Here is a 12,024-nt window from a genome sequence, read left to right as displayed (position 1 = left end):
TCAACTTTGACAACAGCAATTGTTCAAAAATGAACTGCTCTGCAAAACAGAGAAAAATTTGAAGGAGTGACAGGATGATAAGAAGAGGAATAGGGACAGTAGGAGTGAAAAAAGAAGGAAGAAATAAATGAGACTGATGATCATGCCCACAAACTTCCAAATTTTCAGTAAAACGAGCAAAACTCCCAACTAATGTGATGGATATATTTTATGGAAATCACTAAAAGGAATTTGTTGAAGATGGGATTGTCACAGTGTAGGAGAGTATAAGCTCTCTGGCAATTAGCATACTTCTTGAAGAAGGGCTTTTAAATTTCAGAGGCTGTGCAATCCAAGAGTAGTGTTCAAGACAATTTTGTAGTGATAAAGAACCTCATTAAACATTTAAAAAATACACTAAAACAATATTATTCATGCAATATATCATATTTACATGAATCTCAGTGTAGTAGGCTAAATGACAACTCCCTACCTCAAAGATGTCCACATCCTAATTTCCAGAACCTATGAATGTTCCCTTACACAACAAAGGGGACTTTGTAGATGTGATGAAAGATCTTGAGATGGAGATATTATCCTGGATTATCTGGGTCAGCCCAAAGTAACCACAAAGATCTTTAAAACTGAAAATTGGAGGCAAGAGGAAAAGAGAGAGAGAGATTTGAAGATGTTATGCTACTGGCTTTGAAGACGAAGGAAGGGGCCATGAGCAAAGCATGTGGGCAGCCCCTGGAAATTGGAAAAGGCAAAGAAATGAGTTCCCCATTAAGTCTCCAAAAGCAATGCAGTGAGGCTAACACTTTGATTATAGCTTAAAAGGACCTCCAAACTGCAAAATACTAAATCTGCATTATTTTAAGCTGTTAAATTTGCCATAATTTGTTCTAGCAATGGTAAGAAACTAACATACTCACATTAGTAAATCTTGACTAAGAATCAGATCCACAAGTTTTCAAGACAAGGCCAAATAGCAAGAAAGGCTATTGCTAAGGCATCCATGGAAGGGAGGATGAAAACGACTAAACTGCACGCTTTAAAACTGTGAATTTGGGGCGCTTGGGTGGCTCAGTTAGTTGAGTCTCCGACTTGGTTTTGGCTCAGGGTCATGGGATCAAGCCCCAACTCAGGCTCTGTGCTCAGTGGGGAGTCTGTTTGTGGATTCTCTCCCTCTGCCTCTCCCCCTGCTCATGTTCTCATGATCTCTCTCTCTCTCTCTCTCTTAAATAAATAAATAGATAAATAAATAAATACATAACAGTGAATTTTATGTTATGTGAACTATATCTCAGTAAAAAGCAATCTATAGTCAATCAATAACTTGTGAATAAATAAATAAATAGATAAATAAATAAATAAATAAATAACAGTGAATTTTATGTTATGTGAACTATATCTCACTAAAAAGCAATCTATAGTCAATCAATAACTTGCGGAATAAAGATTATACAATAATAGCCAAGTTTTGTTTTAACCTATTATTTGACTGTTTCAATGTAACACTGATACACTTTCCTATTTTTTTGAAAATGGGATTATAATGATGATGGTAGCAGTGGTGGTAGTGATGATGATGATGTCGTTAATGATGATGTTAAAATTTTTGATGAAAATGACAAACAGCCTTCTTACTGTCTAGTCTAATTCAGTTCCTTTAAGGGTGTGTTTTCCCACCTTAAAGAAATATAATAAATAAATAAGACAAGTATCATATCCATCATTCATTGACTTGATTCTGATCCACTAGCTTTGCCTCCCTAGCATTATCCCTTACTTGAGGCTGGCCAGTCCACCCCCAAAATGAGATGAGAATTTTGCATCATCATCACCAGAGTACTGGGTGTGATTAAAAAGAAAAATGGAATGGGAAGAAATCAGAGAGGGCGACAAACCAATGAGACACTCTGGACTCCAGGAAAAACATTGAGGGTTACATAAAGGAGGGGGTTTGGGGGATGGGGTCACTGGGTGATGGGTATTAAGGAGGGCATGTGTTGTGACGAGCACTGGGTGTTATATGCAACTAATGAATCACTGAACACCACATCAAAAACTAATGATGTATTATATGTTGGCTAACTTAACATAATAATAATTTAAAAAAGAAGAAAGAAAGAAAAATGGAATCATGAATGAAGGAGGTAGGTCAAGTCAGTAGCAGGAAAGGAAACTATTTGGCAGTGCACCCTTGAAGAGAGCAAAGAGCTTCAACCATATCATGGGGAGATGGGAGCACAGAGGTACAGAGAGCTAATGACCTACTATGTCCTGCAACTAAGAGTACTTTCCTAGATATTAAAGAAAATAGGAGAAAAGTAAAAGGTGGTTGAGCATATTAGTTTCCTGTTTAAGAATACTGAATGCAGTATATTAATAAATATCTCAAGAATCCATTATGAGGATACATCACAATAAAACAAAGACATCTGAGTCTTCTTTAAGATCAACTGTAAAGATTTTTATGAAGCTTACTTCTTGGATTCACATTTAAGATGATGGGGTCAATAGAAAGCCTAGGCAAATATTTCAAACTGCATGAAGTATTATGTTTATTTTTGTTTTTAGGTGGTTAACATCTTTATTGCTTTGGAGGTGGGGGGCAGGTTCTCAGGATCTCTTGGTGGGGCAGCCCCAACCTCTTCCCCATCACAAGCTTCTGGTTGCACAGGATGGTGCTGGTTCTGCAAATGGCAGCCATGCACAGATCTGGGGCTGTACTTGTTCTTGCAGATCACGTGTCTGATGCTGCTGAGGGTGGCCTGGGCATTCTTGCTGATGGTGGACCACACATAGGAGGTGGCAGGGTTTGCTGGCCATATCTCCAATTCATGACCACAACTACATATTTGTCATAGACTGCCAGCTCCATGCCCACAGTCTTGCAGTGAATCAGCCCATCGTGGTAGAAGTTACAAGCCTTCAGGTTATTGGGTTCTGTGCTGTATGTCTGCTTGTTCCTCTTGATCAGGAAACGAGCAGTTCTGCATGTTCATCCATCCACTGCAGGTGGGAGGACAGGGCGGCAGCTCCTCTCACTATGGCAGCCGGGAGGGAAAGAGCTGCTTATTTTTAAGCTGGCATTTAGTGATTGTGATGGCCCAAGCATTGTGATAATCACCTCTGTGTATCAAACTATGTAATCATTATAACAAATCCAAAAAGTTGGTTTACCTTTTCCATTTTATAAATGAGAAAACTAAAGATCAAAACATTAAATAACTTGACCCAATTTGTAAACACTGATACCCTGATTCAGTTCTACATCTGTTTCACCATAAACTTGTGCTTTCAAACTCCTTTGATATATAACCTAAGTATTTTTTAATACAAATGGTGTACGGGATCTACTATCACCATAATTTCAGCTTTAAAAAATAATTTGGGGTCTTTCTTTTTTCTTTTCATATCTTTTAAGGCAGATTGTGTGATTCATAAAGCAAAGTACCTTATAATAATTTTTACTGTATTTACTGTTTTATTTACTGTTTCACCCTTTCATTTGAAGACATACATACTAGAGAAAATAGCTGAATTTTCTCATTAAGAGAGCTCTTGCATTCTTTCAGAATTTTGCTACTATTGTAAAAGGACTCTTTTAATTTCAATGAACAAATGCAAGGACTAAGGGCAAATCACTAACGGAAACTTTTATCAGGCACTCAGTTAAGTCATTAAGACTTGAAATATATTGAAAAGTATTACTCTGGAAAAGAGAATTATCCAGAATTACATAAGGCTACAACAAATACTGCAGCTTAACTGCATACTAGGAAAGCGATTCAAGATATTAAGAAGCACATCAGGTTCAGAGATCTATAATTAATCTTGTCAACGGATATGGCACGACAGATTCCTGTTTAAACGTGCATCTTGATGAGACTGTTCCCCCATTTGCTGTATCAGTACAGAGCATGTTGGAAACCCAAGGGATCTAAACCTATTACAGTGGTTTTATAGTCAAGTTCATGTTCATTGTATGCCCTGCCTTGTGCTCGTGGCATTAAATATTTAACTAACTGTGACTATGATGTTGTAGAGAAAGCAGCAGCTTTTAGTGCATCTTTTATACACACTGTTGAAGAATAAATATAAAATTAAAAACTCTCTAAGACTCAAGGTAGAATAAATGGTCAGGGGACAACATACTCTGTGTTTAGTTCCTATAACTGAATTATATTAGAAAGCTTTCTCAATATATGTATGCATCATATTCAATAGCAGCTAGAGTCAAATGTGAAGAATCATGAACAAAAATTCCATCATTTATTTTTAACATGTAAATACAATGGGGATAAGAAAGCATGCTCCTAAACCTTGAAACAATACTAGAGATGGTAAATTACTTTGGAAACTGAGAAATGAATTAAATTATTATCTTTCTTTTTAGATTTTATTTATTTATTTGAGAAAGGGCAGAAAACGTGAGAGAGAGAGAGAGCACGAGTAGGGGTGAAGGGGCAGAGGGAGGAGAAGCAGGCTCCCCCCCCACCCCAGCAGGAAGCCTGATGTGTGGGTCAATCCCAGGACCCTGGGATCATGACCTGAGCCGGAGGCAGAAGTTTAACTGACTGAGACACCCAGGCGCCCCTAAATTATTATCTTTTAGTAACATTTAAAACAGAGGAAACAGGTATAGATCAATGAGAAAGGAGAACTCTACTTTCAATCAACAAATGGGTGAATTGTGGAGTTTCATTTTGATCAGACTTATCCTTCATTATTTGCCTTCAGGAAAAAAAAAAGTTTTTAAAAAACAGTTTTCATTTTCATTTTCCATTAACTTTATTGTTCCATTAATTATATAAAGTTTTTAAAACGAAATATAAATTTTTTTTATTACAATAGTACAAATGATACAAAGAAGAGCTATTTGTTTTCTATCTCATTCTCAATCTCCTGAGTCCAAGTAATTTCTAATCTGCATGGTGTCAGGTAGGTGGAATATGATCTATTCTACAACTTGTTTTAGAATAGTGGACAGTAAAACAAACAAAAATAACATTAGTAGGTAAAGGTCTAGGATTTACTGGATCTAGTTAAAAGGACTCCAATATCCTGTGTAGAAAGCTCCCTGGTTTAAAGGAAATCAGAATATTTTATATATCTGATATCCTAAGGGCCCATTTTAAACCATTTCCATTTTATTTAAGTCACCAAGCATTAATTTTCATATTTTATTGATATCTAATACTATATTATATACCTACTGCTCTACTTGTTGATCTTCTCTACTAGAATGAAAATTTCATTCAAAATTTTTGTCTGTCTTTTGACCTTCCTATATAAAGGCCTTTGAAGATCACTTCACTTTGATGCTGTGTGAGAAATGAACCATCCCATGCCTGCCATGCAAACAACAAGCAGTAATTACTGCTTTTCTCTAGGCACATCAATCCACGGTTCTTTGGACCCATGGGGAGTAAGGGAATAGTGAGTGTTTATCTGAAAGTTCTGAGAAGTTTTCAGAGAGAAGCCAAGTGTACAATTCCATGTCTTTCCTCATTCAAAGTTATTCTATTTCCTTTTCTACCATAATCTCTTTACAATGTCCTGTCTACTTGCTGATTTATACCCTAGTCATACTGAAGTTCTTCCACTTCCTAGAATATATCACATGCCTCACTTGTCTCTGGTCTTTTGCATCTAACCTCCATCTGTCAGGATTAGTGTTTGCTTCAACCCCCGCTGCTCATTTGGTTAGCTCTTACTCCTCCTTAAGGTCAGTCTGGTGTCACCTCTTTTAAGAAGTCTTTCCTGAGTCTCTGAATCTGTGTTTGGTGTTCCTGTTACATGTTCTCATATTACCATGGATTTCCCATCCCACATATACCACTCCTACCACCACTTCAGTTGTAACTGTTTTAAAGTATGACTTCTTCAACAGAGCAGAAGCTCACTAAAGGTAGAGCCCACGACATGTTTCTTCAACTTGTGTCTCCATATATTTATTAGGTCCCTAATATAAATATATGTATATATTTATGTGTATATGTCATGTATAATGGTAAGGGATTTGCAGTTTTTCCAGTGATAAATGAGAATATCACTTGTCATGGAAAATATTATCAATATTCTATACAAACTGTATAGAACACAAATTCTTTTCAAAATACTTTGCTTATAAAGAAATCTATTCACGAAAAACTCCCACTTTATGCCAGGTTCTGGTACTTGAGAGGCCAGGTTTTGGTCACCTAGAGAAAGAACTCGGGTATAGAGCTCTGCATGAGCACTTTGGATCCACAGGTTGAGCTGACGCTCTGAGTTTTCATGTCACTAGCTCTATGACATAAGTGCTGGTGGCTGTTACAGATTTCCACTGAAAAAAGGTAAAATGTGTGGCATGGCTGGGATAATCTAAAATAGCAATAGGAAGACTCTAACATGTATTTTTGTTATATTATAATAATGACTCAATATTTGTCCAAATGATTACTCTATTTTCTTTCAGGGACATTTAATTATTCTATAAAATACCCTTCCACCATCATATCACTACCACTTTGTTTTTACCTATCAGCCTTTGTACACAGTTCTATGGCTCTCAGCAGCCCCTTTTCTTCCTACAAGGGGTTCTCAGTCTATGCTGCTGTATAACTTGAATTTCTGTAGTCTCCCCTTACTGTGAGAAACATCTGAAGGATAAATGTGCGCTTGTGTCACTTATCACACCTTATGTAATGACTGAAGAGATCTGAATCACAATGCCACACAACTGTGACAGTAATTACATATAAAGTAACCGGCAACTGCAGGTACAATATAAGGTGTATGACGTGATATATATGAATTATGATATGGAGACCAGGGGCATGAGCCAAGGTTTTCTGTTTTAATGATCATCAATTATGTTTTGACCTTTATATCACTTTTATATGTGACTATTCTCGGAGCAGAGGATCCTGACCACTGAGAATGAGTCAATAAGCTACGACCGATCTGTGATGAGGAAGGTATCCTTCTGCTCTGAGGCAGAAACCAATGTGAAAGGGACCACTACTTTTGAATACCTATGAAGTGCCATATGCTGAGATTCTTTTTGATATGTATTATTGACACAAGCCTGAGAGGTAGGTACTACCATCGCAGTTTTATACATCTGGAAACTGAGGTTTAAATTAAGTCACAGAACAACCGGGGAAGGAATCTAGAAACTGAATCCAGTTATCCTGAAATTCAAAGTCTAGGCAAGTGGAGATCAATACTGCTGCCAAAGCTATAATTATGGATCAGGGATCTCTAAAATTGAGTATCTCTAGGGGTGTCTGCAAAACAGCTGATGAAAGGGACAGATATACTTCCTAGAAAATAAAAATACTCAATTTTGTATATTTTTTAAGAGAATTCATGGACTCTGAAATTTATCAACAGACACCTGGATCTCGGAATAAAGACAATTTATAGGGAAGAAACCCAGTCTTATTAAACTTTGCTTTCCCCTTGGTATATAAGATCCCTGCCAGGTACGGAACTAGTAATAAAGATTGTTGAACAGAATGAATGAATGAAAGAATGAATCAAAAATTCTTTCTACACTCATTGCTGTTAATTCACATTATGCCTGTGTGGATGTTTGGCTTAACTGCATATCACGGTATCTCATGTTCTAATATTTTTGGTTTTTTTTGTTTGCTTGTTTGTTTTAGAAATACTGTATTTTTTTTTTAAAGATTTTATTTATCCATTTGCCAGAGAGACAGACAGCGAGAGAGGGAACACAAGCAGGGGGAGTGGGAGAGGAAGAAGCAGGCTCCCAGAGGAGGAGCCCGATGCAGGGCTCGATCCCAGAAAGTCCGGGACCACGCCCTGAGCCGAAGGCAGACGCTTAACGACTGAGCCACCCAGGCGCCCCGTTGTTCTAATATTTTTGAACATCTACTAAATGCCAGGTCCTTATTCATCAGTCTATGTGCATTATTTAATTTAATCCTTACCATGGTCTTCAATTACAGACATACTTCATTTTATTGTGCTTGGCTTTACTCTGCTTTGCAGACATTGCCTCTTTTTACAAAGTGAAAATTTATGGCAACTCTGCATTGAGCACATCTGTCAGCACCATTTTTTTAAAACAATGTTTGTTCACTTAGTGTCTCTAATGTCACATTTTGGTGATTATTGTGATATTTCAAACTTTCTCATCATTATTGTATTTGTTATGATGATCTGCCATCGCTGATTTTTGATGTTACTATTAAAATTGTGTTGGGGCTCCAAAAACAGTGCCCACAAATGCCAACAAACTTAATTGTAAATGTTGTGTGTTCTGATTGGCCCCACCAACCAGTTGCTCTGCTTTTCTCTCCCCCTTCTTGGGCCTTCTTATTCCCTGAGACACAACATTTTGAAATTAAGCCAATTAATAACCCTACAATGACCTCTAAGTGTTCAAGTGAAAGGAAGAGTCACATGTCTCTCACTTTAAATCAAGAACTAGAAATTCTTGAGCTTAGGGAGGAAGGCATGTAAACGCCAAGATAAGCCAAAAGCTAGGCCTTTTCACCAAACAGCCAAGTTGTGAATGCAAAGGGAAAGTATTTGACGGAAATTAAAATTAAAAGTGCTACTCCAGTGAACACATGAATGATAAAGCCTTTTTGCTGATACAGAGAATATTTTAGTGGTCTGGATAGAAGATCAAACCAGCCACAACATTACCTTAAGCCAAAGCTTAATCCCCCAGAGCAAGGTCCTAACTCTCTACAATTCTATGAAGGCTGAGAGAGGGTGAGGAAGCTTCAGAAGAAAAGTCTGAAGCTAGCAGAGGCTGGTTCATGAGGTTTAAGGAAAGAAGCCATCTCCACAACATGAGAGTGAAGGTTGAAGCAACAAGTGCTAATAGAGAAGCTACATCAAGTTATACAGAAGATCTAGCTGAGAGAATTTATGAAGGTGGTTATACTCAACAGAAGATTTTCAGTGTAGATATAATTGCTTTACACTGGAAGAAGATGCCATCTAGAACTTTTGTAGCTAGAGAAGAGAAGTGAATATGTAGCTTCAAAGCTTCAAAGGACAGCCTGACTCTCTTGTTAGGAACTAATGCAGGTGGTGACTGAAGCTGATGACAATGCTCATTTACTGGTTGGAAAACCCTAGGGCCCTGAAGAATTAAGCTAAATCTACACTGCCTCTGCTCTGTGAAGGGGACAACAAGGTCTGGATGACAGCACATCTGTTTACAACACAATTGTCTACATATTTTCAGGCCGCTGTTAAGACCTACTGCTCGAAATAAACGAACAAACAAAACTCTTTTCAAAATATTATTGCTCACTGACAGTGCATCTGGTCACCCAAGAGCTCTAATGGAGATGTACAATAAGGAGATTTTTTTTTTCATGCCTCCTAATATAACATCCATAATGTAGCCCATGAATCAAGGAATAATTCTGAATTTCAAGCCTTAATGTTTAAGAAATATACTTTAGGGGCGCCTGGGTGGCACAGCGGTTAAGCGTCTGCCTTCGGCTCAGGGCATGATCCCGCGGTTATGGGATCGAGCCCCACATCAGGCTCCTCTGCTATGAGCCCGCTTCTTCCTCTCCCACTCCCCCTGCTTGTGTTCCCTCTCTCGCTGGCTGTCTCTATCTCTGTCGAATAAATAAATAAAATCTTTAAAAAAAAAAAAAGAAATATACTTCATAAGGCTATAGCTGCCACGGATAGTGATTCCTTTGATGGATCTGGGCAAAATAAATTGGAAACCTTCCGGAAAGGATTCAGCATTCAAGATATCATGATAACGTTCAGGATTCATGGGAAGAGGTCAAAATATCAACATGAACAGGAGTGTGGAAGAAGTTGATTCCAGCCCTCAGAGATGACTTTGAGGGGTTCAAGACTTGAGTGGGGGCAGTAACTGTACATGTGGTAGAAATGGCAGAAGAACTGGAATTACAAGTGGAGCCTGAAGACGTGACTGAACTGCCACAATCTTGGGATAAGTCTTGAACAGATGAGGAGTTGTTTTTTAAGGATGAGCAAAGAAAGTGTTGTTTTTTTTTTAAATTTAAAGATTGTGTTTATTTATTTGACAGAGAGAAAGAGAGAGCACAAGCAGGGGGAGAGGAAGAAGGAGAAGCAGGCTTCCCACTGAGCAGGGAGCCAGACACAGGGCTCGATCCCAGGACCCTGAGACCATGACCTGAGCTAAAGGCAGACACTTAACCGACTGAGCCACCCAGGCACCCTGAAAGTGGTTTCTTGAGATGGAATCTACTCCTGTTAAAGATGCCATGAAGACTGTTGAAATAACAAAGATTTAGAGTATTAATTAACTTAGTTGATAAAACAGCAGCAGGGTTTGAGAGGATTGCCTCTAGATCTACTGTGGTTAATATGTCACCCTAACCTTCAGCAACTACCTGACCAGTCAGCAGTCATCAATATCAAGGCAAGACTCTCTACAAGCAAAAAGACTATGACTGACTAAAAGCTCCAAAGATGGTCAGCATTTTTTAGTAACAAAGTATTTTTAAATTAAGGTATGTATGTTGATTTTGTAGACACAATGCTATTGCACAATTAATAGACTATGGTATAGTGTGAACATAACTTTTATTTTGTTTTTTTAAAGGTTTTATTTATTTATTTGACAGAGAGAGAGAGACAGCCAGCGAGAGAGGGAACACAAGCAGGGGGAGTGGGAGAGGAAGAAGCAGGCTCATAGCGGAGGAGCCTGACGTGGGGCTCGATCCCATAACGCCGGGATCATGCCCTGAGCCGAAGGCAGACGCTTAACGACTGAGCCACCCAGGCGCCCCGAACATAACTTTTATATGTACTGTGAAAACAAAACATTTATTTCACCTGCTTTACTGCAATATTCACTTTATTGTAGTGATCTGGAACTAAAACAGCAGTATCTCTGAGGTATGACTGTATATAAATCTTACATCCAGGCCTAACACAGAGGGAACAAAATACAAGTCATAGGAAAAATGTGATATATATATGTTCAGTAATGCTAAAATTTATTAAATGCTTGTTATGTTCAATGCACATACCCAAATGCTTTATATATATATTATCCTAGCTTGATCCTCATAACCCTATGAAGAAGTGTTCATAGGAAATTTCTAGTTATAAAGTTATAAATACATAACTGAGATTTAGAGCAAATAAAAGGTCTTGACAAGGTCAAAAAGCTATTAAGGAATGGGGACAAGATTTGAATGTGGGGACTTTCTGACCTTAAATCTCACAGAAGGTGAGACACAGAGAAAAGTAGTTTGTCTGTAATCACAAAGCTACTATGTGACAAAGCAGGGAGATTAAGGCCATCTTTCTTTCTACCACATAGTTTCAATTCTACAAACCATCATGTAATACCCCAAAATTGAGAAACATAACTTTCCGGCTAGCCCTGATTTATAAGTTTTTGGCACTAACTAGCTGTGATGTCTATAATTCATGGGATAGGAAGGAAAAGATGGATACTAATTTGGCTACAAAACCCGGGAACTTCATTGATCTTGTGATGCTCCAAATATTCAGGGAAAAGAATGATCAAACATACCACAAATGCTTAAACCTGACATGATGCTTATATAGACAGAAGAACTTCCCACATCTTTTCCAGTCTCATCCAGGCTCAGTCCTGTACTGAAACTATAACTGTATCCCATAATAGCCATTTAGAGAAAGTATCAAAAGGGGCAAAATGTGGTTCCTAGCACTTTATTTTATGACATCTGATTAATTCTAACAGTCAAGATTAGAATGTTCAATTTTTAGCTTCTCCTAGGCTCCTGACATTTTGATACTTAATTTTACCACTTTAGTCCATGTTTGCTATCCCCATAAACCAGCATCTATACATCAAATAGTAGGTTATACACATCCCATTTAACAAATAAAGGTAAATTTAAAAATACAGCATAAAGTATGGCTTACAATCATGGGTTTTAAAGTCAGTAAGACATGAATTTAAATCTTGTTTCCATTCACTGATACTTGTGGGTCCTTCAGCAAAACATCTATCTAATCTAAATCTCAGTTTTATCATGAGTAAAACGGAAATAG

General features: G+C 37.7%; 1 pseudogene; it reads right to left on the bottom strand.

Moving 5' to 3' along the window:
- Positions 1 to 2,575: 2,575 nt before the first annotated feature.
- Positions 2,576 to 7,953, bottom strand: LOC103675334 (annotated as a pseudogene).
- Between the last annotated feature and the right edge of the window lie 4,071 nt (positions 7,954 to 12,024).

This window comes from Ursus maritimus, unplaced genomic scaffold (genome assembly GCF_017311325.1).
Source record: "Ursus maritimus isolate PB19 unplaced genomic scaffold, ASM1731132v1 scaffold_16, whole genome shotgun sequence".
In the NCBI taxonomy this organism is placed as follows: Eukaryota; Metazoa; Chordata; class Mammalia; order Carnivora; family Ursidae; genus Ursus; species Ursus maritimus.
The sequence above is the reverse complement of the archived record's forward strand: the minus strand, read 5'-3'. Positions and strand labels throughout refer to the sequence as shown.